The 25,849-nt window shown below is 45.1% G+C and overlaps 1 pseudogene; it reads left to right on the plus strand.

The window, feature by feature from the left end:
* The first annotated feature begins 12,700 nt into the window (after positions 1-12,700).
* The window catches only part of LOC141147257 (band 4.1-like protein 5), an 83,214-nt pseudogene continuing 70,065 nt past the window's right edge, over positions 12,701-25,849 (plus strand).

Genomic DNA, 25,849 nt, shown 5'->3' on the forward strand with positions numbered 1-25,849 from the left:
TGGGGGGGGGGGGGGGACAAAGTACAGGCACAAAGTTAAATGAATGTAAAACGCAGCATTGTCAGTAGATGGCGCTGATGTTCCTGCAAAATGCTTACTTATTTACTATGATCGTCGGCTCCATCTAGTGGGCCATAATGCGGTAAGTGGTACATCTGGGAAAATCAGCCATATGTGTGAACACGGGCAAACGCCTACCGTGCCGGGACAAGGTCATCTAGAGTGTAGGGGAACCCCCCCCCAAATTATGTGTCGGCAAATATGATCGTCGGCTCCATCTAGTGGCCATAATGCGGTAAGTGGTACATCTGGGAAAATCAGCCATATGTGTGAACACAGGGCAAACGCCTACCGTGCGCGGACAAGGTCATCTAGAGTGTAGGGGAACCCCCCCCCAATTATGTGTCGGCAAAATACTCCCCCTCCCAAAAAAAACTTGGCACTAATCTGCATGATTAACCCCCAAGCATAAATTCTCCCTCCTCCCAGGACATGTCAATCTCAGCTCCGTCATCCCCCAAATCCCCCCCCCCCCCAAATCCCTCTCCTAGCACAAATATATCCCCCTAATCATCCTACTAGCACAAAACCCCTCCCCATGCCATATCACCTCTTCTAGCGCAAACCCCCAAATCGACCATCCTAGCACAATCCTCTTCTCCCATCCCCCTCCCAACATGAATCGCCACTCCTAGCACCTTTCCCAAAATTGTCCCTTCCTAGAACAATTCTTACCCCCCCCCTCCCCGCCCTCAAATTCCTCCTGCTAACACAAATCCCCCTCAGTCTCTCATGGTGTGCCCCCCCCCCCACCTCACATGATAGCACAGTGCTCAGTGCAGACTCCCCTCCTGCCCAGCCCTGAACGCCAATGTAATTCCATACACTAGCATGGAGATGTACAGCCATTTAATTCAATGACAGGCCTGGAAAGCACTTATTTTTATTTATTTTTATTATTATTATTTATTTATTTTATGCTAGGTATTTCCAGGGCTTGGGCACACCGGGTGCAGTGCAGGGTACATGCAAAATTCTGCATTTCACCGCACAAAAACACGCTGCCTTTTGCAAGCTTCTTTAATGGCACCCCCTCGCATCCAGCAAATGCTCATGTGTGTTTGCACTTGGCAAAACTCGCATGGTCCCGCAGTAATTCTTGGTGGCACCCCCCCCCATGCATCTAGCAAACGTGTATGTGCATTCGTGCCCAGCAAAACACAGGGTACCGCAGTCATTCCTAATCGCACCCACACCTAGAAAAAACGCATACACGTCTGGCAAAACGCGTGGTACCCGTAGTAATTCTTGATGGCTCCCCCCATGCATCTAGCAAACACGCATTCAGGCTTGGCAAAGCACATGGTACTACAGACACTAGGAGAAGAAAGCCGCACATTGCAAAAAGGATTCCAAGAAAGAGCTTCTTTATTCCAAAAATGACAGATAATCCGCACAAGAATCCAAGGATGTTAACGCGTTTCACAAAGCATTGTGTCTTAATCATCTCTATGATAGGTTATGATTAAGCACAATGCTGTGTGAAATGCGTTAACATCTTTTGGATTCTGCTGTTTTATCTCCATAAAGAAGCTCTTTTTTGGTATCCTGTTGTGGGGTGCGCCAGGCCATCTTCTCTAGTTTCTTGGTTTAATGGCAGTAGCGAGCGGGGCCAGCACCTGACGGGGAGTCACCAGCTGCAGGATTGGCCTGGGGCGCCATTTCCTCCCCGCTGTATCCCAAAGTACATGGTACCAGAGTAATTCTTAATAGCCCCCGACCATTCATCCCACAAATGCGCATGCGCAATCTTTCCTGGCGAAACGCAGTGATTTTTAATGGCACCCCCCCATATAGCAAATGCTCATACTTGGCAGAGCCCATGGTACTGCATTAATTCTTAATAGCAACCACACACACACCATGCATAGGGAAGGGGAGATGTCACCGCTCCAGGAAGGTCAAACGATAGTAAACCTCTTCACCAGTTTAGAAGCCACAGGTGCTGGCAATGCATATAGCAATAGATAGGAAGTAGTTCTGGACAGCCGCGCTCTCAAAAAAATTGCCTTTTTTATTCAATAAACAAAATCAAAAGTACATGCCACAGCAGAACGGACAGAAGAGCTGACGCGCTTCACACTACAAACAGTGCTTAATCATAGCTGTGATTAAGCACTGTTTGTAGTGTGAAACGCGTCAGCTCTTCTGTCCGTTCTGCTGTGGCATGTACTTTTGATTTTGTTTTATTGAATAAAAAGGCAATTTTTTCGGAGTGCGGCTGTCCAGAACTACTTCCTATCTACACACCATGCATATCTAGCAAACGTGTGCATTTGTGCTAGTGAAACGCATGCTACTACAGCGGCACACACAGGGCAGCCCATTGAAATGCATAAATATGCAAAGAAAAGACGCCTCCTGCTGCAAATGAAGCCCCTAATGCCTAAATACGTCTGTGTGCCCGTACCATAAAAGATTGCCAAATCTCTTCTGAGGATCAACATGTCGGCCAATGTGCCTTTTTTTTTTTTAAAACTTCAGGTGAATGTACAGCTAATCTTGGGTGTATCTATTGTTTTTGACTTTTTATAAAGGTCTTACAGCGCCATCCTGGATAATAACTTTGTGTTTCCATTGCAGAGGTCAGATGCCGTCCGAGGCTGAAATTAATTATCCTGAATAAGGCGAAGTGGCTGGAAATGTACGGGTGGACATGCATATAGTGAAGGTGAGACGCTGATGAGAAAAAATGTAACCGGATCCTTTTGGATGTTGGGATTGCATGTGGATCGGTTCACACCTTTATGTATGTGTGTGTTGGGAATGTGTGCAACAGAAACCTTTTGGCCCTTTAGCAGATACGAAGTAGTGCCGTTAAAATGACATTTTAGCTGCAGGGGATGCCCAAAATCTGACTTGTATCTTAGTGTAGACTTCTGCGAAAAGCGGTGAGCCAATCACACAAGCAGGAAATTACATTTCTAGGGGGGGGGGGGGACGGGTGTTCTGTATACCAGTGGTTCTCATCCCTGTCCTCAAGTACCCCCAGCAGGCCACGTTTGCAGGTTTTCCTTTTTCTTGCACAGGTACTTTAAATCAGAGTCAATGGCTTGGTATTTTGGACAGCTTTTTTATCTAAGAGAAATTCCCAAAACATGGCATGTTGGGGGTACTTGAGGACCGAGGTGGGAACCACTGCTGTATACCATCTGTGTACACCTCCAGACGGCCGTATAGCATTTTGTAGAAAATTACAGCAGCTGCAGAATAAAAAGGAAAGGTAATTTTGTTAATAACCTTAATTACAATATGACTTGTGTAGCAATTTTATTATTATTTATTTAAAAAATCATCAATAATGAAATATTAATATTATATTAATTATATAATAAAAAATCATCAATAATGAGATATGAATTAATACTAGTTTTATTAATATATAATCATTAATAATGAAATATTAATTCTAATATTTTATTATTAATAATTATATAATAAAAAGTTAAAAAATCAATAATGAATTATTTAATTAATTTATTAATAAAATATTAGTATTATTATTAGTTTATTTTTTATTAATTTTTTTCCCATGAAAGTGGAGTTACCCTTTAACCATGCAACATGTGGTTTGGTGCAGCGCTTTTTGAAAAATAGTCAGCGAGTTTGTGTATTACTTGTGCATAGGGCCTATTGAAAAAAAATAAAAAAAACATTAAAATAAAATGTCCTGGCCCTACAAGTGAGGTGCAAAAAAGTGACGTGCTCTTGCACCTTTATTGTGTGAACTGAGCCTACAGCATGTAGAGGTTTTGTATTTATTTTTTTTTTTTTCTGTTTGTTGAACTAGATGGATTTTTTTTTTTTTTCCTTTTCTTTTCTTTTCTTTTTTTCTTTTTCTTTCTTAACCATGGGGTTGATTTACTAAAGGCAAATCGACCATGCACGTCTGAAAGTGCAGTTGCTCCAGAGCTTAGTAAATAAGGTAAAGCTTCACTTTGCAAAGAACAACCAATCACATGGAAGGAAATAAAAAAAAAAATGCATTTTTGCTTGCACCTGATTGGATGATGGAAGGCCAGCAGATCTCTCCCTCATTTACTAAGCTCTGGAGGCAAATGCTCTTGCAGAGTGTAGCTGCACTTTCCAAGTGCTCAGTGAATTTGACTTTAGTAAATCATCCCCGATGTCTCCAATCGTCTTGTATGGGAAGATTCCAATGCCGAGCTCTGTGCTGCCCCCTGCTGTCTAACCCGTGTCACCCGCTGACTCCTCTTTTATCTCCGCTGTCTTCCCCAGGCCAGAGACGGCAATGATTATCAGCTGGGACTGACTCCCACCGGGGTTCTGGTATTTGAAGGCGAAACAAAGATTGGATTGTTTTTCTGGTGAGTTCCGCCATTGGTGGTTCTTGTCTCGTCGCCGAGGATTATGGGATTACAGTGTCTGGCCAGGCTGTCTCTGCTCCCTGTGGGTCTTCTGCAGGAGCCTGGACTAAAAGTACCAGCATACCCAGAAGAATGAGGGTGGGGGGGGGGGGTGATTAGAACAGATTAAAAAGGATAGGCAGGAATCCGATTGGAGAGTTCTGCAATGCCATTTTATTCCTCCCTAGAGATACATGTGTCCATCAGTATAGAGCAAATGGCTAAATACACAGATATGAGAGCCAAAGGAATTCCATCCAGTCCTGAGATTTACACAGCCAGCCAGGGAGCCCGACTTCACCCTTCCAGTGCTGGAGTTTTATTTGTACACATAAAAAAAAAAATAATGATAATTTTAGCAAACAATTGTGTGGTGCTCAATAGTGAACAAATAAAACACATATACTGATCAAAAGGTGTACAGAGAATGAACAACCAATCTAATTATAAAATGCTGATATCAAAGCGGAGTTCCACCCACATCTTTGTTTTTTTGTTTTTTATTTAAAAATTTTTTTTTTAAATAACTAGTACTCTTGCATAATGAATATCAATAAAATCGAATTCTTGTCATTAGCGCTGCCTTTAGAAGATAATTATCGTAAAAATCCCTTTTTAGATTTTTAATTCTTGGGGGGGGGGGGGGGTTCCCATCTTACTTGTGGGCAGGAGAAAGCCCAGGAACAGATTCTTCCAGGATACGGCGCTGATCTATTCCCAGTAGAGCTTCACGATTCTGCCAAATGAGAATTATGAATTTTTTTTGCTTGGAATAAAAAAATCACAATTCTCTCACGATTCCCGCGACGTAAAATCTTTCACATTATACAAAAAAAATGCGCTAACTTTTTACTGGTTAGTATTATTATTAATTTTTTTATTTTATATAAATGCATTTGAAGACCGCTGTGCAAATACAGTGTGACATAAAATATTGCAACAACCACCATTTTATTCTCTAGGGTGTCTACTAAAAATATATATATATAATATATATATATATAATATATATATATATATATATATATATATATATATATATATATATATATATATATATATATATGTGTGTGGAGATCTCTCTCTCTCTCTATCTATCTCTCTCTCTCTCTATCTCTCTCTCTATCCTCTCTCTATATCTCTATATATCTCTCTATCTCTCTAGATAGATAGAGAGATCTCTATCTCTATATCTCTATCTCTATATATATATATATCTCTCTATCTCTATCTATATATATATATATATATATATCTCTATCTATATATCTATATCTCTATATATATCTATATCTCTATATATATCTATATCTCTATATATATATCTATATCTCTATATATATATATATCTATATCTCTATATATATCTATATCTCTATATATATCTATATCTCTATATATATATATATATCTATATCTCTATATATATATCTATATCTCTATATATCTATCTCTATATCTCTATATATCTCTATATCTCTATATATATCTATAATCTCTATATATCTCTATATCTCTATATATATCTATATCTCTCTATATATCTATATCTCTCTATATATATCTATATCTCTATATCTCTCTATATATATCTATATCTCTATATATATCTATATCTCTATATATCTCTATATATCTCTATATCTCTCATATATCTCTATATCTCTATATATATCTATATCTCTATATCTCTATATATCTCTATATATCTCTATATATATCTATATCTATATCTCTCTATATATATCTATATCTCTATATATATCTATATCTCTATATATCTCTATATCTCTATATCTCTATATATCTCTATATCTCTATATATATATATCTATATCTCTATATATATCTATATCTATATCTCTCTATATATATATCTATATCTCTATATATCTCTATATATCTCTATATATATCTATATATCTCTATATCTCTCTATATCTCTATATCTCTCTATATCTCTCTATATATATATCTATATCTCTATATATATCTATATCTCTATATATATCCTATATCTCTATATATATCTATATCTCTATATATATCTATATCTCTATATATATCTATATCTCTATATATATCTATATCTCTAAGAGAGAGAGATATATAGATATATGTATGTTTGGGGGTTCTAAGTAATTTTCTAGCAAGAAAAAAATGATTTTAACTTGAAACCAACAAATGTCAGAAAAAGGTTTTAGTGTTTTAAAACTTTTTTTCACTTGCACACGAAGTCTCTTCTTTTGACAAATTGTTACAATTTTTTATACTTAAGTTCCACTGATAAAGAATGTTGTGATTCTTGGCAGATTGCCCAGTTTTTTTTCTTCCTTTCTTTTGAGCGCTTCAGAAGAGCAGAGAGAATCCTTTTGCATAGAAAGAATCGTGAAACACTTTAGTGAAGATCGCAATAACGATTCTTGACAATTAATTGTGCAGCTATAATTCCCAGCATGCACCGCCCGTTCTCGTGCATGCGCAGTAGTGGCACGTAGCGGCACTGGAAACTATACAGGTTGGCCTTCACAACGGGCGACGGATGGCAACGAAGACCTTGGCGCTGCCCACTGACTCTGGGGAAATGATGACACTCCTCTCCTCCCCAGGAGTCGAGGGAAGTGACGTCGGGAGCCGCGGTGAGGAAGGGGAAGATTAGAAGGGACCGCATAGCAACAGGCATTAAAATGTATGTAAAAAAAAAAAATAAATAAAAAAAAAAATTTCCCAAATGTCATTTGTTTGCTGCACAGTTATGTAAAATTATTTTTATGGGTGGAACTCCGCTTTAAGTAAAACATATAAAATCAAACTTTTTTTTTTACTTTAATATCAGGACTTAAAGTTTGGTTGTTCATTCACTATACACCTTTTGATCGTTTATATGATTTATTTGTTCGCTATTGAGCGCCGCGTTATTGTTTTATTTATATATTTGCACTATATGTCTAGTGTGTGTTGGCACCTTACCAATTCTCTATGCGCAATTTTTCTTCTTTTCGCCATAATTTAGGCCTGAAGATTATTCAATCCCCCAAAACACTATATGTTCTGAAAGCGGGGTCCCCAGAGAATAGAATATTGGACCCCCTGATGTCTGAATGGTGATGGAGTGCAAATTGCGGGCAAGAGGTGCTTAGAAACCATTATTTTCCCCACTGTAGTCACCGCAGGATAAAAAATTGTTAGGACCAGGGCTATAGGTGCAGGAACTCCCCCCTTTCTGAGTCGCCTGCTTCCTCCACCCCCACCCACCTTCGAGCACCCTTCCTTGGTTCCATCCCTTACCCACCTCCAGTACTATCCTTTTGTTGAATACAGAACCGTGTATCATTTGTGGTGCTAAGTAATTTGTATGAAATTTGGTAATGATAACAAAAAAGCAGTAAAATAGATTCCCCGCAGCCAGTAACAATAGGCCCCCCCCCCCCCCCCCCACAACAATGGATCCCCCTAACATAGCAACAATAGACTACCGGCAGCAACAAGAGATTCGCCCCCCCCCCCCCCCCCCCCCCCCCCCCCCCCCCCCCCCCCACAGCCAGCATCAATAGACTGTCAGCCAGCAACACACCTCCCTCAACAGTAGATCTCTCCTAGCAACAACTGACACCCCAGCAATATAAGACCCACCCCCCAGCAACAGTAGGTCCCCCCAGCAGCAACAATAGACCCCCTGAAAAAATCCCCCCCCCCCCAGCTAGAATAGATCCCCCAGCAGCTAGCATAAATAGACCCTGCAGCACACCCCAGCACCCCCTTACCATTAAATACAGTCATGGCTGGAGGTGGCGGAACTGCGTTCCCGTTGAAAAAAGCCTTGGTTAGGACCAGTGGCATCGCTAGGGGGTGGCTTTTGGGGCTATAGCCCTGAATCTGGGGCCCATAGCCCCGAGTCTCTGCAGGGGTCCCCAAGGGGCAGAGAGGCTCTCTGGGGACCCTGATGTAAGTGGGGGGGCTCTCTGGGGACCCTAATGCAAGGTGGAGGCTCTCTGGGGAACCCGATTTTAAGGGGGAGGCTCTCTGGGGACCCTAATGTAAGGGGGGCTCTCTGGGGACCCTGATTTTAAGGGGGAGGCTCTCTGGGGACCCTAATGTAAGGGGGGCTCTCTGGGGACCCTAATGTAAGGGGGGCTCTCTGGGGACCCTGATTTAAGGGGGAGGCCTCTCTGGGGACCCTGATGTAAGGGGGGGCTCTCTGGGGACCCTGATGTAAGGGGGCGGGCTCTCTGGGGACCCTGATGTAAGGGGGGGGCTCTCTGGGGACCCTGATGTAAGGGGGGGGGCTCTCTGGGGACCCTGATGTAAGGGGGAGGCTCTCTGGGGACCATGACGTAAGGAGGGGCTTTCTGGGGATATACACACACATATACTACTGTCTATACATGTGTGTGCCCACCCAAGCGTATGACTTTCTTTAATACGCTGCTATGGGCTCTAGCCCCGGATCTTTTGTAGACCTAGCAACGCCCCTGGTTAGGACTACAGGACACCTTCCCCTGTTATGGAGATGAGGTGTTCTGTAGTCCTAACATCTTGTCCAGGATAATGCTGCTAATCCGTAAGTACAGTGTGGTGAGCATTGTCACCCCTCAGGACAGGAAGTCTGTTGCTGGCAGGATCAGCAGCTGATAATTAAAGGGAAAGTAATGCAGCCAAGACATCCTAATGGCTGGTAAACTGCAGTATATGAAAGTGTGTTGTGTGTTTTGTTTTTTGTTTTTTTGTTCTCGGGGTTAGTTACACATTGGGTTAAATGTATGATGCATAAAATATATATTTGATAGAAGGTCTGTGATTGGGGAATATTAATTTATTATTTATTAATAATAATTATTTTTACTTTTTTGGTTTAACAAATGAGCCCTGTCTATGAAAGGTGGATTTATATGCATGTCTTCCATCTTCCAGCAATTGGAGTGTCTCTTCCTAAGGAATAGAAAAAAGCTGCGATGACCAAATTTAATTTGATATTTTAAAAAGTGAGAAGTTGCCAAAATGAGGGGAAAAAATAATGAATAGAGGCAGCAAAACCAAAAAGTGTTTTATTAATAAAATAAATAAAAGTGATGGGTTCTCTCCTTTTGAAATATTCATGGAAGTGAGCAGGGAAATCCTGAAAAATGGGCGGAGATTTCAGAATCTATCTCCCATGTGGGGGGGGGGGGGAGAGAATGTTATTGGTTTGTTATTAATGAGTAGATCCTCCGAGGCTGAATGTGGAACTACAATTCCCTGCATGCCCTGACCTCCTATGTTGGATGTAGCCCCGTCATACTCAAAGCTCTCCACTAGGGGGCAATGCAGCCTCTGCTGTCATTCCTCATTGATGTATCATGTTACAATGTTGCAACTTTTTTTTTAAACAAGAAAAACGAAATATGAATAATTTCCTGCAACTATTTACAGTGTAAAGTGACTCAGAGTTCTGATGTACACACAGTGTGGGAGGGCGAGGAATATCTCTGGACCCTCAGGAAGTGTTACCTGCAGGCTCCGGTTTGGGGGTGAGATTACTCGCTCTGGGCAGGGATTAGTCGTCATAATTAAGGAATGTGGATGGGGGGGGGGGAGGGGTGTTGACACCAAAGTCTTCTGTCCTGGGCACTCAGCAAAATGTCACATTGGACTTCCAATAACTGATATCTCATATATTCCCATGGTTATAGTTTCTGTATATCCGAGGCTGTGATTGGGCCATTCCTGCTGAAATAAAATCAATCTGAGAAGGCTTGGTAGACTTTTACAGAGAGAGAGAGAGGAACAGTTAAGTGGAGTCACTATGCAGCACAGCAGGGAATATAAAGAGCATAAATGCCCAGGTCTGGGCACAAAAAAATAAATAGAAATGCCCTTGCAGTGCCCTCTCCTCTCCACCGGGCATGGGTATGAAGTCCAGGGGGGTTGTAGAAGAGGCTGTATTCCTCACCTGACTCCATGCTCCAGCTCTCTCTCTCTCGATCTGTGCGATCGCTCCACCGCAGCCTCCTCCTGTAAACTGCTTTCATCCGTGGTTGCACGGTCGCCCCCGGCCTTGTACATCCGTGGTTGCACGGTCGCCCCCGGCCTTGTACATCCGTGGTTGCACACTCGCCCCCCGGCCTTGTACATCCGTGGTTGCACGCTCGCCCCCCGGCCTTGTACATCCGTGGTTGCACGCTCGCCCCCAGCCTTGTACATCCGTGGTTGCACGCTCGCCCCCCGGCCTTGTACATCCGTGGTTGCACACTCGCCCCCCGGCCTTGTACATCTGTGGCCAAAAGTTTTGAGAATGACACAAATTAATTTTCACAAAGTCTGCTGCTTCAGTGTGTATGTTAGATCTTTTTGTCAGATGTTACTATGGGATACTGAAGTATAATTACAAGCATTTCATAAGTGTCCAAGGCTTTTATTGACAATGACATGAAGTTTAGGCAGAGGGTCAATATTTGCAGTGGTGACCCTTCTTTTTCGAGACCTCTGCGATTTCCCCCCCCGGCATCTTGTCAATCAACTTCTGGACCACATCCTGACTGATGGCCGCCTCCCGTTCTTGCATAATCAATGCTTGGAGTTTGTCAGAATTTGTGGAGGTGTTTTTTTATAATTAATTTTATTTATTTATTTTCACCTGCCTCTTGAGGATTATGTTATCAATGGGATTAAGGGCTGGGGAGTTTCCTGGCCATGGACCCAAAATTTCCATGTTTTGTTCCTCAAGCCACTTGGGTATCCCTTTGGCCTTATGGCAAGGTGCTCCACCATGCTGGAGAAGGCATTGTCCCTCACCAAACTGTTCTTGGATGGTTGGGAGAAGTTGCTCCCGGAGGATGTTTTTGGACCATTCTTTATTCATGGCTGTGTTCTTAGGCAAAATTGTGAGCGAGCCCCCCACTCCTTTGGCTGAGAAGTGACCCCAATCATGAATGGTCTCAGATGCATGACACAGGACTGATGGTAGAACTCACCTTTTCCTCTCCTGACAAGGTTTTTTCCAGATGCCCCAAACAATCGGAAAGGGGATTCATCAGAGAAAATGACTTTTCTCCCCAGTCCTCAGCAGTCCAATCCCTGTAATCAGTCTGTCCCTGATGTTTTTCCTGGAGAGAAGAGGCTTCTTTGCTGCCCTTCTTGACACCAGGCCATCCTCCAAAAGTCTCCTCACTGTGGGTGCCGATGTCCTCACTTCTGCCTGCTGCCATTCCTGAGCAAGCTCTGCACTGGTGCCGCCCGGATCCCGCAGCTGAATCAACTGTAGGAGACGGTCCTGGAGCTTGCTGGACTTTATTGGGCGCCCTGAAGCCTTCTTCATAAATGCAGTGGAAATGTTTTTTTTTTCTTATGGGATTAAGCTAATTTTCATGACAAAGAGGGACTTTACAATGAATTGCAATTCATCTGATCGCTCTTCGTAACATTCTGGAGTATGTGTGCCAATTGACATCAGAAAAACTGAGGCAGCAGACTTTGTGAAAATAAACATTTTGTGTCATTCTCAAAACTTTTGGCTAAGTCTGTACAATACAGTATTAATAGCAGTACACTGTGATGACTACAGGGCTCCGCCCACAGACCGGAGCTTCAGGGAGAGGAGGAGCATCAGGTAAGTAGCACAGCCTCTCCAGCAGCCCCCTAGACTGAGTATTTCTCTTCCACATTTTGAGATTTTTTTTTTTTTGCAGTAAAGCAGAACTTCACTGGGTGGGATTCTTGTTCCCCTGACTTGTCCGCGGCGCCGCCATCTTTATATATCTGGTGCGCATGCAGATGTGTAGTAGGTCTCTGCCAAGTCCTTAGGACCTGCGGCACAAATGTGCGTACACACAGTCATTTCCAGTCATGTGTAGTTAAGCTTCCCAGGTTCTGCCATCAAACTTTAAGATTCTGTGGCTTGTTTGCACATTCATAGAAATGGCCATGCATGCGCAGGTCTTTGCTGTATTGAGAACAACGGCGGCACATCTGTGCATGCGAGAAATCATGCAGAGTGTTTCTGCTGTGAGTTAAATTGTAGAGAATCCTAGGAGTCTGCAGGGTGCAATGTCATTCTTGCCTCGGCCAGGAAGCGGGAAGTGCGGGAAAAAAAAAAAAAAGCAATTAATCTTTTTGTATTAAAGGAAACGCCCTTTTCTTATTGGGGGTGGGAGGAGAACAAGAAAAGCTTAACGTGGTTTTTATGGGTTAAGTTTGCTTTAAGGTGATGACTCTCCCTTATCCAAAGCAAACAAATAGCCATTTAGAACACAGTAAAATGGTGCATTCTGCTTAACACCAAGAGAGGCAAGCACAGAATGAACACGGTGCATGTGAATGATTCCATCTCCTGTGTCCTTATGGTTTTTTTTTTGTTTTTTTTTTACCTTCCAGGCCAAAGATCACTCGTCTGGACTTTAGGAAGGCCAAACTGACGCTGGTAGTGGTTGAGGATGACGAACAGGTGAGGGACCGGCGCTCTTCCCGTCCTGGGTGTTTGGGTGAAGGTGATTGGTACTCAAGGTGCCGATCCCCAAACTTGTCCGTGTCTGGTGGGATCTGGAAGGAAAAATCAATTTTATGATTTGTACCTGCAGGGCAAGGAGCAGGAACACACGTTTGTGTTTAAGATGGACCACCCGAAGGCCTGTAAGCACCTGTGGAAGTGCGCCGTGGAGCACCACGCCTTCTTCCGCCTCCGGGGACCGGTCCACAAGGGCTCCAGCCGCTCCAGCTTCATCAGGCTGGGCTCTCGGTTCAGATACAGGTGAGGGGGGTGACATGGGAGGGCCGAGTATGCATTGGGGGGGGGGGGGATTGGAAATGGAGTACAAATACGAATGATGCTTCATCCCTGTAGGGGGATGGAGTAGGAAATTGGTGAAATCTCGATCAGGTTTATATATATATTCTGCCGTCTGTGTCCCATTGGGGAGATTTTCCTTTATTTCCTGTAAACCCCCCCCCCCTCCCCAATTTATTACCGTTTACAACTGCCTTTTATGTCAGTCCATCCAGGTCCAGGCTTAAATGTGTCGGATTGGAGGTAGCCTGATGTAAAGGGACACAAATAGTAAACAGAAGAGAGAGGGCGCCACCATCTAAGTGCAGCCATTTATTAATCTAAAGCAGGGGTCTCAAACTGGTGGCTGTCCAGCTCTTTCGAAACCACAAGTCCCATGAGGCATTGCAAGGCTGACAGTTACAAGCAAGACTCCCACAGGCAGAGGCACGATGGGACTTGTAGTTTTGCAGCAGCTGGGGGGGGCTGCTAGTTTGAGCCCTGTGATCTAAAGCCATAAAAAAAAAAAAACATGCCTGCATTCACTGCATTTGGCAAAAGATCAGCATGTCAATCGTAAACCTCCATGCATAGTTCTTCCAAATGGATTTCACTTTTTGACTTGACAAAGGGGAGTGTACAGCCCTGAAACGCGTAACATCACCCATCACTGTCAGCATGTGACGTCATCCGCCAAGCCGAGTCCAGAAGTCACCGGCTACCTCTCCTTCAGATTGTGTTCCTGTGTGGACCCCCGACTGCCACTTACTATTCAGCATCTTCCTGGTACAGCTCTGTATACAGTGCCTTGAATAAGTATTCATACCCCTTGAAATTTTCCACATTTTGTCATGTCACAACCAAAAATGTAAATTTTATGTGGTAGACCAGCGCAAAGTGGCACATAATTGTGAAGTGGAAGAGAGGATAAAAGTTTTCAAAATGTTTTACAAATATGTGAAAAGTGTGTGTGTGTGTGTGTGTGTGTGTGTGTGTGTGTGTGGGGGGGGGGGATTTGTATTCAGCCCCCTTTACTTTGATACTCCTAACTAAAATCTAGTGGAACCAATTGTCTTCAGAAGTCACCTAATTAGTAAATAGAGTCCACCTGTGTGTAATGTAATCTCAGTATAAATACATCTGTTCTGTGAAGCCCTCAGAGGTTTGTTAGAGACCCTTAGTGAACAAACAGCATCATGAAGGCCAAGGAACACACCAGACAGGTCAGGGATAAAGTTGTGGAGAAGTATAAAGCAGGGTTAGGTTATAAAAAAAAATCTCCCATGCTTTGAACATCTCACGGAGCTCTGTTCAATCCATCATCGGAAAATGGAAAGAGTATGGGACAACTGCAACCCTACCAAGACATGGCCGTCCACCTAAACTGACCGGCCGGGCAAGGAGAACATTCATCAGAGAAGAGCCAAGAGGTCCATGGTAACTCTGGAGGAGCTGCAGAGATCCACAGCTCAGGTGGGAGAATCTGTCCACAGGACAACTATTAGTCGTGTTCTCCACAAATCTGCCCTTTATGGAAGAGTGACAAGAAGAAAGACATTGGTGAAAGAAAGTCATAAGAAGTCCTGTTTGTAGTTTGTGAGAAGCCATGTGGAGGACACAGCAAACATGTGGAAGAAGGTGATCTGGTCACATGAGACCAAAATTCAACTTTTTGGCCTAAACGTAAAACGTAAAACGCTATGTGTGGGGGAAACTAACACTGCACATCACCCTGAACACACCTGCTTCGGTTTGTGAATGAACAGGAAGCCACTCGGCACAGAGCACTTCTCATTGGTTCACAGTCCAGCTGAGGCTGCAGAGAAAGGGACTAGGAAAGCTCTGTTCTCAGTCTGTTTTAGACCCTTGATATTTTAGCAAAGCTCCTAAAAAATAATTAAAATAATTAAAATATATTACTGTAAAAAAAAATAGATATACAGAGAGAGAGAGAATAATAAAAACAAAAACTGACACCGTCCTCTGCCCTACTGACACCGTCCTCTGCTCTACTGACACCGTCCTCTGCCCTACCGACACCGTCCTCTGCCCTACCGACACCGTCCACTGCCCTACCGACACCGTCCTCTGCCCTACCGACACCGTCCTCTGCCCTACCGACACCGTCCACTGCTCTACTGACACCGTCCTCTGCCCTACTGACACCGTCCACTGCCCTACCGACACCGTCCACTGCCCTACCGACACCGTCCTCTGCCCTACCGACACCGTCCTCTGCCCTACCGACACCGTCCACTGCTCTACCGACACCGTCCACTGCTCTACTGACACCGTCCTCTGCTCTACTGACACCGTCCTCTGCTCTACTGACACCGTCCTCTGCTCTACTGACACCGTCCTCTGCCCTACTGACACCGTCCACTGCCCTACTGACACCGTCCACTGCCCTACTGACACCGTCCACTGCCCTACTGACACCGTCCACTGCCCTACTGACACCGTCCTCTGCCCTTCTGACAGCAGTCTCTGCTCTACTGACACCGTCCACTGCCCTACCGACACCGTCCACTGCCCTACCGACACCGTCCACTGCCCTACCGACACCGTCCTCTGCCCTACCGACACCGTCCTCTGCCCTACCGACACCGTCCTCTGCCCTACCGACACCGTCCTCTGCCCTACCGACACCGTCCTCTGCCCTACCGACACCGTCCACTGCCCTACCGTACCGACACCGTCCACTGCCCTACCGACACCGTCCACTGCCCTACTGACACCGTCCTCTGCCCTACTGACACCGTCCACTGCTCTACTGACACCATCCTCTGCTCTACTGACACCGTCCACTTCTCTACTGACACCGTCCTCTGCCCTACTGACACCGTCCTCTGCCCTACTGACACCGTCCTCTGCCCTACTGACACCGTCCTCTGCCCTACTGACACCGTCCTCTGCCCTACTGACACCGTCCACTGCCCTACTGACACCGTCCTCTGCCCTACTGACACCGTCTACCGACACCGTCCTCTGCCGTACCGACACCGTCCTCTGCCGTACCGACACCGTCCTCTGCCGTACCGACACCGTCCTCTGCCGTACCGACACCGTCCTCTGCCGTACCGACACCGTCCTCTGCCGTACCGACACCGTCCTCTGCCGTACCGACACCGTCCTCTGCCGTACCGACACCGTCCTCTGCCGTACCGACACCGTCCTCTGCCGTACCGACACCGTCCTCTGCCCTACCGACACCGTCCACTGCCCTACCGACACCGTCCACTGCTCTACCGACACCGTCCACTGCTCTACCGACACCGTCCTCTGCTCTACCGACACCGTCCTCTGCCCTACCGACACCGTCCTCTGCCCTACCGACACCGTCCTCTGCCCTACCGACACCGTCCTCTGCCCTACCGACACCGTCCACTGCTCTGGTGATATACACGCATATGTGTTTGAGCTCTAGGGTGCACACCCTAATGCAATAGGCTGCGCACACCAATGATTGCAAGTGTGGGTGCTGCCCGGCTGTGGCTTCGCAGCTGGATGCGCACTGTGCATGCGCGTGCGGCACGTTGTGAATGGCCGGGCAATCTTCTGGGACCTGTGACGTGTTCCAGAAGATTGCATGGAGGGAGAGGGGAGAAGGGAACTTCCGCGCAGTGCCAGGAGAGGAAGTGGGAGCTGGCTACCTGTGAAAACTAGGTACCCCCCACCAACAAAAATGACACGCCAAATGTGACATGTCAGGGGGTCACAAGTACTTAAAGCGGAAGTTCCATTTTTGGGTGGAACTCCGCTTTTAAAATGGAGGGCCGCCCAAAAAAAAAAAAAAATTGCATGAAAAATCCTAAAACAATTTAAAAAAAAAAAAATTTGGGAAAAAAAAAATTTAAACTTGCCTAAACCCTTGTTGCTAGGCAGTCTCCCTAATCTGCCTCTCCCTATTCTGCGGCGTGTCCTGCTCCTCGGTGAGCGGCCCTGTTGCCTTCTGGGAACTGTGTGTGTTCCCAGAACACCACGGGGCCATTCACAGAGAGCCGCTCGCGCGTGCGCAGTAGGAAACTGCCAGTGAAGCCGCAAGGCCCCACTGCCTGTTTCCCTTACTTAGCATGGCGGTGCCGAGAGCCGAGGGATGGGACGGCCTCGGGCGGCTGACATCGCGGGCACCCAGGACAGGTAAGTACTTATTTAAAGTCAGCAGCTACAGTGTTTGTAGCTGCTGACTTTTAATTTTTTTTTTTTCACGGCCGGAACTCCGCTTTAAGATGAAGATCCAACTTGGAGACGACTTCCATTAAAGCCTATGGGCACAAGGCGGATAGAAGTCGCCTAGAAGTAGTACAGGAAACTTTTTTTTTTTAAAGTGATTAGTAAATTGTGTTACACCGCCTGTACCTACAAGCCTAAAATGAGGACTATAATAAGGCTTTACCTGTAGGTACTGTGAATCCGCTGCATGCTTAATGAATATCTCCTAAACTGTGCACGTGTAGATTTTTTAGAATGCATGCAGGCGATGACCTCATCGGCACATGCGCTCTGAACGTCCGGCTTACAGTGCCGCACCACCCAGAGCCCGTGCCGGAAATGGAAACGTGAACGCCCCCCCCCCCCCCCCCCCCCGACACTCATGTACCCGGAGGCAGTGAACCAGAAAGGAAGACAAGTGAAGATGTCAGCCGTCTCAGTGCTGACATTGCGGCGCTGGAGGGCTTCGTTCGAAGATTGACATTACTGTACTAGCAGATTATGACATTCCTGTACCCTTTTTTTTTTTTTTTCAAACCACCAGCGATTTACAACCGCTTTAAGTAGTGCTAATTAAGACAACATTCATTGACTAACATGGGATTCCACATGTTATGCGAATTGGAATCTCGCAAGTCGGATCCCAAGTGGCGGCAGTGTGAACCGAGCCTTGCAGGAGATAAAGGACACTAAGGTGTCCTTTTATGAAAGTGCGGTAAAATACCGCTTTTCAGTTCTCAGGCATTCTCAGAGGAGATCTCTCTCCTCTGAGTGCCTGTTTATGAAAGTGTGTAGATCGCTTCTCATGTTGAGTTGAGGAGCGATCTACAAACGCCGGGAACTCCTGAGAACGGCTCCTCTCACTGTAATCTCGCGTGATATAGCGGGATTACAATATGAGGAACCATAAAATACAAAAGTTTAACACAAATCAGCACACATTATTCCCCAACATATTAATAAAATAATAAAGTTAAATTCCCCCTACACAATATACATTAACCTAATTATAAAAAAAAAACATTGTTTTTATCAATATTTAAAGATCATACATGTTCCTATTTAAATGTGAATGGTGTATAGTAAATGAATGTAATGCACATATGTAATGCAGCTATACACCATTCATATAAATGCAAAATACATTTATAATCATTAAAAAAATAATTTTAATAAAGTATACAAGTATAAATATTTATTAATAAATTAAAATAAAATATATTTCATTATAGATAAACATAAAAATTGATAAACTGGTGCAATGCGAGAACACTGCGAATCCACTGCGGTTCCCGCATCGCACCGACTCGCATGTCAGTTCACACTGCCATATGCGAATCGCTGGGGAGTGTCAATACATTGTTAACGACACCCCCAGTTCAGCTTCTCACTCTCTCTCTCTATATGTATATCTATATCTATATCTATATATATACACACACTATAAATTTCACCAGTTTCATGCTTCTCACTCTGATTCTCCACTTCTGAAATGGTGAATCAGAAAGTGAGAATTCTGTCACAGATCGCCAGTGAGGTGCTGAGATCGCACCTTCATAAACTGGCCGTTTCTGTGAAGTCAGTTACAAATTCTCACTGTGCTGAGATAATGAGAGGAGAACATGTTCTCCACTGATTATCTCAGTTTCATAAACTGGCAATGAGCTGAGATCAGCGGTGAGACTCGGGATCGCTGCTGATCTCAGTTTCATAAAAGGACACCTTAAGCACATAAACTGGAGTCCAATCCCAAGGGGCCATAACCCAATCTACCACCAACCACTGCTAGAGTCAGACGAAAAATGAATAATTTGGTGAGTCCCCCCAGTTGGCGGTATTAATGCAGGTTTTTCCAGTATATTGGTGTTCTCTGTGCGATTAAATCTGCAGTCAGAAGTGACAACTCATCTGTGTTCCAGTTGGCACTGGACTCTGCTTTTCCAGACCCCCCGATTTTACTTCTGAGGGTTCCCTGCAGAGTAATGGGACTGGAGATAGGACAGTTTGACCCGTCTCCGAAGATTTGCTTGTTGTGAGCGCCTGAATCCGGACTTGTGCCGTGTCGGGAATTTTTCTCCTCCTTGCTACCTGCGACCTTGGTGGTTGCTGGTGTTGACGCCTCAACCTACTGAATACGCTGAGCAGATGATTGTTGTGTTGAGTTTTCTGTGGATCCAGCCTGGCGTCCAGATCCAGAATTTCTTGGTGGATGTGACAGATTATGGTTCAGGTCTATGAGATTGTAAAGAGCCTTTTTCCAATGAATGTCCTCTCCAATGGGGCAGATTCACCCTTTCCATTTGTCTTGGTGACCATTTACTATTAGGACCCGAATTATTAGGAAATCCACTTTTTTACAATTGTCATTGGAACAGAAATGGAGGGAATCTTCCAATGGGGACATCAGTTTTGGTGGCAACAGTCTGAGGGGATTTCTTCAGGTTCCTGTTGTGTAACCAAGAATCTCGGAAGTGGGACAGACACGGCAACAAAAAAACTCCCAAAACTATTAACCCCTTTGCCAAGGCTGTCTTAATGAGTAGGCACTGCCCAGGGGCCCCCGCTGCATGCGGGGGCCCCTGCACTTTCCCCAAAGCAGCTGCTCCTTGAGCCCACGCTGCCCTAAAATTGGGGGCCCCATGATGGCACTGAGAGTGATGTATACACAGGGGAGGAAGGCTGGCAGCGGTCCGCCGTGCTGTGCAGAACGATACCTATTATTTCACAGCCAGCAGGGGGGGCGGGGACGAAATGCCAGTGATGCTCTGACCCCGCCCCATGCAGCCTGAGTGCTCGGGACTCGGAGGCTGTGGGGTAGGAGCTGCTGAGTCGGCAGCACTGAGAGCCTGCCTGCGGAAGTAGCATTGTGGATGGTGTCATGGTGAGCCCAGCTGTCCAGCACTGTTTGCACCAAAGGGCTTGGAATGCCCAGAGGGATGCTCCCCTCCTCCGCCCCTCCTTCTACCTGCTTGATTGGTATAGGTGAGTCCAGTGCTGGAGGTTGGCACAGAGCCAAAAGTTTACATGCACTGTATCTCAAAAAATGTGTCTGCGCTAGAAAAAAGGTCACATCAATCAAAATTGCAGCAAATAAATATATAAGAAACATGGATGTTGACCAATATTATACTTAAGTGAAAGTACCACTAGGTGCTTAAATGAAAAGTGCACAGTGCTACATAAAACACACAATGTGAGTGATCAATCAGAAAACATATAGCATAAATACTGAATCAAATAAAGTATAAAGGGATATATCCACTGGTGAATAAGATAGAGTCCAAATCAGTGTAAATCCGGGAATATAAAAGTGCCCAAAAAACATAGTCCATAAATTAGTGAAGTTCGCACATCTTTCCTTCCAAGAGTGTGTCACCAAGAAACATGCTGTAGTGTCTTCCAGCCACCCCCACAGGTAATATGCTCACCTTCTTATGTGTGACACAGTGATTAAACTATGCCAAACAAAGCTTTAGAGACACTCCTGTGCTCTATTGGAACCAGCTGTGCAGACCTTCAATGCTCTCAGTGAAGATAATATATGCAAAAGAAAAAAACTCCATAGCGCAATATTGCAAGATGTAATAAAAGGATGTTTATTTAAAAAGGTTCTCTCCCCTTGTGGGGGTACTCACATCTGATTCCCCCTGATGAAGGCACGTGATCCCGGTGCCGAACACGCGTAGGGGAGGGGCCTGGACGGAGCTGTCAGCAGAGAGGAAGAAGGAGAGTTTTGAGACACACACCGCATCGCATGCCACACTGCGAGATTAGCCGTTCTTTGTTCGTTTAGGATGGTGCACTTACGCACCCACAGTATGTGAGTACCCCCACAAGGGGAGAGAACCTTTTTAAATAAACATCCTTTTATTACATCTTGCAATATTGCGCTATGGAGTTTTTTTCTTTTGCATATATTATCTTCACTGAGAGCATTGAAGGTCTGCACAGCTGGTTCCAATAGAGCACAGGAGTGTCTCTAAAGCTTTGTTTGGCATAGTTTAATCACTGTGTCACACATAAGAAGGTGAGCATATTACCTGTGGGGGTGGCTGGAAGACACTACAGCATGTTTCTTGGTGACACACTCTTGGAAGGAAAGATGTGCGAACTTCACTAATTTATGGACTATGTTTTTTGGGCACTTTTATATTCCCGGATTTACACTGATTTGGACTCTATCTTATTCACCAGTGGATATATCCCTTTATACTTTATTTGATTCAGTATTTATGCTATATGTTTTCTGATTGATCACTCACATTGTGTGTTTTATGTAGCACTGTGCACTTTTCATTTAAGCACCTAGTGGTACTTTCACTTAAGTATAATATTGGTCAACATCCATGTTTCTTATATATTTATTTGCTGCAATTTTGATTGATGTGACCTTTTTTCTAGCGCAGACACATTTTTTTTTATTTTTTTTTTTGCCACTTGCACGCTTATGAAACGTGACTGAGTGTTTGCAGCTGGTCTCAACTCAGGTTTTGATTATATATATTAGTTTGTAGGCATTTATCCGTATGTGGCTCGCAGGGTTTTGCTTATTATCTATGCACTGTATCTCCACTGGAAAAGGGGGTACTACATAGATAGAATAATGGTGCTGGGGGATATCAAGAGTGTATGGGAAAAAAAACAATGCTGTGGGGGATCTGGGGTGTATAGGGAGTAGCAATGCTTTGGGTATCTTGGGTGGCTATAGTGCTAGAGGTATCGGTCTGTAGAGAGGCCACAGTGTAGGGGGTATCAGGAATGTAGTGGGGTCACAATACAAGGGGTATCTTGTGGTATATGGTAACAGTGCTATCTGGGGTGTAGAGGGGTCAGAGTGCTGGGGGGATATCTGGGGTGTAGAGGGGTCAGAGTGCTGGGGGGATATCTGGGGTGTAGAGGGGTCAGAGTGCTGGGGGGATATCTGGGGTGTAGAGGGGTCAGAGTGCTGGGGGGATATCTGGGGTGTAGAGGGGTCAGAGTGCTGGGGGGATATCTGGGGTGTAGAGGGGTCAGAGTGCTGGGGGGATATCTGGGGTGTAGAGGGGTCAGAGTGCTGGGGGGATATCTGGGGTGTAGAGGGGTCAGAGTGCTGGGGGGATATCTGGGGTGTAGAGGGGTCAGAGTGCTGGGGGGATATCTGGGGTGTAGAGGGGTCAGAGTGCTGGGGGGATATCTGGGGTGTAGAGGGGTCAGAGTGCTGGGGGGATATCTGGGGTGTAGAGGGGTCAGAGTGCTGGGGGGATATCTGGGGTGTAGAGGGGTCAGAGTGCTGGGGGGATATCTGGGGTGTAGAAGGGTCAGAGTGCTGGGGGGTATCTGGGGTGTAGAGGGGTCAGAGTGCTGGTGGGTATCTGGGGTGTAGAGGGGTCAGAGTGCTGGTGGGTATCTGGGGTGTAGAGGGGTCAGAGTGCTGGTGGGTATCTGGGGTGTAGAGGGGTCAGAGTGTTGGGGGGGATATCTGGGGTGTAGAGGGGTCAGAGTGCTGGGGAGGCATCAATCTAGCAGATATATTATATGCACAGGACAGCTTTATGTATGTAGTATTTTTCCACTGTTTCTTTGCTGTACAGAATGATTGTTCATGTAGGTAATGCGGACCTCCACCCAAAAGGGGAAGCTCCGCTTGTCTGCCTCCTACCTACAGTACTTGATGTCTGTTTACCTGCGCTGTCTCCATTGTAGGGGCCCCAGAGCATTGCTTTGCCCAGGGGCCCATGATGCTATTAAGACGGCCCTGCCCTTCACGCCCAAGGGTTAAACAAATCTAAATGCCTAAGCACAATTTTGCAACTTTATGTTAGTAAAACTGTACATATCGTCACAATGGTAATGAATATCTCCCGGGGTTTTTTTTTTTTTTTTTTAGGAGAACTGGCCCAAACAAGTAACTGTAGATTTCTTGATACTACTTTAAGCTACCACCAAAAAAAACAACCCAAAATAAATGATCCTGCTCGTGATGATGGCAGCAATACTGCATATGTGTATGTTGTATGTACCTGTAGCACAGCCCAAAAACAATAGTGCGCATTTTGTTTGTTTGTTTGTTTTTTTTTTTTATCCTTCCTAAAAACACATAAATTAAAAAAAAAAAAATGCTTTTTTATGAAAAAAAATCCTGCCCAAAATCTCTACTTACTTGACCCAAACGCTAACCATGGCACTGACCTAGATCAAGCCTTGATCTAGCTATTTTTTTAAATTTATTATTTAGTTTTTATTTTTTTCTCTCTCTGCAAGAAAAGGAAGACATACAATGCATCTCTCCCCTCCATTCACAGAGAGAAACACAAGGCCCGGCTTCACAGTGACTGATCACTGTGATAGCCAATTGGAGATCGGGACCCGGGGCTGCCACTGAGACCCCCATCTCTGTGCTGGGGTCGGGGGTCTCAGTGGCAGCGCCGGGTGCAGATATGCATATATGTGGCCCCACGGAAAAAAAAGCTCAGTCCAGTGGGGCCGCATATGTGTTATGTCGGCGTGAAGGAGTAAAAAAAAAAAAAAAAAAAAAAAAAAAACTTTAGGTGTAACTAAATCTTCTCTCTTCTCTCCTGGAGATCCCCAAAGAATTCCCTTTAATTTGCAGGGATTTTTTTCTCACTTCCTGTTTGGCTATGGGAGAGGAAGTGCAAGGAAATCTTCACAATGACACACCGATGGCTAAAAAAAAAAAAAATCTGATGGGTTATAACCTTCCTTTTACTCTATCCAAAATGGGGGGGGGGGGGGGGGGGAGTTTTGCCTATGGTTCTACTTTTGATCAACCTCTAACCATTCACTTAGAAATCATTAAATCTTTAGATTAACATTTTAACTTTGAGTAACCCAGTTCTTAATTGTTGTGTGTCTCTTCATAGCGGGAAGACGGAATACCAGACCACAAAGTCCAGCAAACCGCGGAGATCGGCGTCCTTTGAACGCAGACCCAGCAAGCGCTACTCTAGGAGAACTCTGATGAACAGAGGTGGGATCATTTTTCTTTCTGAAGTCCTTCAATAAATAACCACCAACAAATAACGCCCAACCAATATATATTAATTTTTTTTTTCTAAACAGAGTAGGAAAGATTTTAAAAGGTCTGTGGCCCCATAGGGGAGATTTTTTTTAGGGAGATCCTAAGAAAAATCGGTGTACCGCACTGTAATGTACCTATAGGTAGTCTACCCACCAATGTTCTTGTAGCTCAGCCTTTCCCAACCAGGGTTCCTCCAAAGGTTTCTGGGGGTTCCATGCCTAATGTAAAGAACCTTTTTCCTCCAACTGTCCATCAGTATAAGGATCGTCCCTTGTCCCACTGGCAAGAAATTTTAAGAGACCCATTTCTGCTGACAACCAATGAAATGGAGGCCCTTCTCTGCTGATTGCCAATCAATATAAGAGATTATTTTTGGCTAAACCACCAATAAAAGGGAAACCTTTCTCTGCTGACCATCAGTGTAAGGGAAGACCACCTTCTCTGCTCACCACCAGTGTAAGCGAGGCCCTTCTCTGCTGACCATCAGTGTAAGGGAAGACCACCTTCTCTGCTCACCACCAGTGTAAGCGAGGCCCTTCTCTGCTGACCATCAATGTATTGAGACCCCTTCTCTGCTGACCACCAATACAAGGGAGGCCCTTCTCTGCTGACCACCAATACAAGGGAGGCCCTTCTCTGCTGACCACCAATACAAGGGAGACCCTTCTCTGCTGACCACCAATACAAGGGAGGCCCTTCTCTGCTGACCACCAATATAAGGGAGGCCCTTCTCTGCTGACCACCAATATAAGGGAGGCCCTTCTCTGCTGACCACCAATATAAGGGAGGCCCTTCTCTGCTGACCACCAATATAAGGGAGGCCCTTCTCTGCTGACCACCAATATAAGGGAGGCCCTTCTCTGCTGACCACCAATATAAGGGAGGCCCTTCTCTGCTGACCACCAATATAAGGGAGGCCCTTCTCTGCTGACCACCAATACAAGGGAGGCCCTTCTCTGCTGACCACCAATACAAGGGAGGCCCTTCTCTGCTGACCACCAATACAAGGGAGGCCCTTCTCTGCTGACCACCAATACAAGGGAGGCCCTTCTCTGCTGACCACCAATACAAGGGAGGCCCTTCTCTGCTGACCACCAATACAAGGGAGGCCCTTCTCTGCTGACCACCAATACAAGGGAGGCCCTTCTCTGCTGACCACCAATACAAGGGAGGCCCTTCTCTGCTGACCACCAATACAAGGGAGGCCCTTCTCTGCTGACCACCAGTATAGTAAGACATCTGATGACCTCCAATGTAAGGGATGCCCTTCTGTGCTGACCACTAGTGTAAGGGAGGTCCGTCTCCATTGGATAGTGATTTAGGGGGCACTTTTCTAATGTAAGAGGACACTCTTTACTACTCATGGACATTTTTCTTTCCTACTGTCCACCAATGTGAAGGACCCCCAAAGACCATAAATGTGAGGGGCCCTGCTTCTGCTGACATTTCTAATGA

This window comes from Aquarana catesbeiana, linkage group LG06 (genome assembly GCF_042186555.1).
Source record: "Aquarana catesbeiana isolate 2022-GZ linkage group LG06, ASM4218655v1, whole genome shotgun sequence".
Taxonomy (NCBI): Eukaryota; Metazoa; Chordata; class Amphibia; order Anura; family Ranidae; genus Aquarana; species Aquarana catesbeiana.